Below are 2,748 nucleotides of genomic sequence, written 5' to 3' on the forward strand. Positions count from 1 at the left end.
GTAGTACTGGGTATATACCCTAAAGATACAAACGTGGCATTCTGAAGGGGCACATGCACCCAAATGTTTATAGCAACAATGTCCACAATAGTTAAACTATGGAAAGAACCTAAATGTCCTTCAACAGATGAATCAATAAATAAGATGTGGTATATATGTACAATGGGATACTATGCAGCCATCAAAAGAAATGAAATCCTGCTATTTGTGATGACGTGGATGGAACTAGACGGTATTATGCTTGGCGAAATAAATCAATCTGAGAAAGACAACTATCATATGATCTCCCTGATATGATGAAGTGGAGATGAAACATAGGCGGTTTCGGGCATATGAAAAGAAAAATAAAAGAAGATGGGATTGGGAGGGAGACAAACCATAAAAGACTGAATCTCACAAAACAGACTGAGGGTTGCTGGGGGGAGGTGTGTTGGGAGAGAATGGTGGGGGTATGCACATTGGGGAGGGCAGGTGCTATGGTGAGTGATGGTGAGTGCTGTGAAATGTGTAAACCTGGTGATTCACAGACCTGTACCCCTAGGGATAAAAACACATTATATGTTTATAAAAATTTTAAAAAAATAATTTAAAAAATACATTAAAGAAAAACACATATTGCAAGCCCAGAGCTAATCTCATATTCAATCAAAAAAGTTTGAAAGTTTTCCCCTTAAAGATCAGAAAAAAGACAAGTGTGTCCACTTTCACTACTCTCATTTGACATAGTACTGGATGTCCTAGCCAGAGAAACAAGGAACACAAAGAAATAAAAGACTCCAAAAAAAAAGGAAGAAGTAAAATTTTCTTTTTTGGATAACATGAACTTACATGTAAAAGAATCCTAAAAAATTCATAAAAATTTTGAATAAACAAATTTAGTAAAGCTGCCAAATACAAGATAAATATATAAAAGACAAGAATTTTGTTTCGTTTCGTTTTTTTAATAGTTTTCATGTCATCCTTGCTCAGTGATCACGCTAATCTTCTCTGCATCATTCCAATTTTAGTATATGTGCTGCCAAAGTAAGCACAAGACAGGAGCATTTTAACACTCTAATGATGAACTATCTGAAAAAATAAAGAAAACAATCTAATTCACACTAGCATCAAAACTAATAAAATACTTAGGATAAGACGATGAAAGATCTGTACCCCATAATCTATGACATTGATAAAGAAATTGAAGGGGACACAAATGGAAAGATAGCTCATATTTATGAATGGTAAGAATTAACATTGTTAAAATGTCCATACTACTGAAAACCATCTGTAAATTCAATTCCTATCAAAAATCCAATGTTAGGGGCACCTGGGTGGCTCAGTGGGTTAAGCTGCTGCCTTCGGCTCAGGACATGATCCCAGGGTCCTGGGATCGAGCCCCGCATCAGCCTCTCTGCTCAGCAGGAAGCTGCTACCTCTTCTCTCTCTGTCTGCCTCTCTGCCTGCTTGTCATTTCTCTCTCTGAAATAAATCAATAAATAATCTTTTAAAAAATCCAATATTGTGTTTTTACAGAAGTAAAGAATCCTAAAATTTATATGAGACAAACAAATAATCAAAGCAGTTCTGAGAAAGAATGAAGAAGCGAAATTACACTTCTTGATTTGAAACTATACTACAAAGTCCCCATGCTCAAAACAATAAAGTATACTGGCATAAAAACAGAACAATAAACAAGTAGAACAGAATTGAGAGTCCAGAAATAAATCCTTTCATACAGTCACCTAATATTTGACAGGGGCCAACATATGTAATGGGTAAAGATAGTCTGTTTCAGTAAATGATATTTAAAACTGAATAGTCACATAAACCAGCATGAAACTGGAACTCATAAATCTTAACTTGAAATAGATTAAAGACTTAAATGTGATGCATGAAACTAAATTTCCTAAAGGAAAACATAGGAAAAATTCTCCTTGACATTGGTCTTGCCAATAGTTTTTTGGATACCAGACGAAAAACACAAGCAAATTATAAATAATAATAAATAAATGTATTACATCAAACTAAAGTTTCTGCATTGCCAAAAAAAAGGGAATGAAAACACAATCCACAGAATGGAAGAAAATACTTACAGATCTTATATCTGAAAAGAGGTTAATAACCAACAGATATAAAAAGAAAAAAATATATAATTAAAAAATAGCAAAAGGATCTCAATAGACTTTTTATTCAAAAAAGTTATATAAATGACCAACAGGAGCATTAAAAAGTGCTCAACGTAAAAAACTCAGGGCAAAGTCATTATGTTGTTGTTTTTGTTTACCTCTGAAAAATACAGCAATATATTACTACCTATTAGAATATATACTACCAAAAAATTAAAACTAACAAATTTTGGTAAATATTGGGGAAAATGGGGAACTTATGCACTGTGATAGGGATATAAATTTGTATGGAAAACAGTATGGAGACTATTCATATTATTAAAAGTAAAATTACCATATGATTCAGTAATCCCACTTCTAGGTATATATCTAAAGGAAACAAAGTCACTATTCGAAGACATATCTGCACTCTTATGTTCATTATAAAATTATTAACTCTAAGCAAGAGATGGAAATAACTTCAGTATCCATTAATGGATGAATGAATAAAATAAGTATGGTAAATATATACTATGGAATACTACTTAACCATGAAAAATTAAGAAATACTGCCATTTAAATACCATGGATGGATCTTGAAGGTATTATACTAAGTGAAATATTTCAAAGATTTTATATATTTTTTAATTTATGTATTACG

At 32.4% G+C, this 2,748-nt stretch overlaps 1 pseudogene; it reads right to left on the minus strand.

Moving 5' to 3' along the window:
• Positions 1-915: 915 nt before the first annotated feature.
• LOC131818992 (U6 spliceosomal RNA) lies at positions 916-1,031 on the minus strand (annotated as a pseudogene).
• Positions 1,032-2,748: the final 1,717 nt, after the last annotated feature.

This window comes from Mustela lutreola, chromosome 16, assembly GCF_030435805.1.
Source record: "Mustela lutreola isolate mMusLut2 chromosome 16, mMusLut2.pri, whole genome shotgun sequence".
NCBI lineage: Eukaryota > Metazoa > Chordata > Mammalia > Carnivora > Mustelidae > Mustela > Mustela lutreola.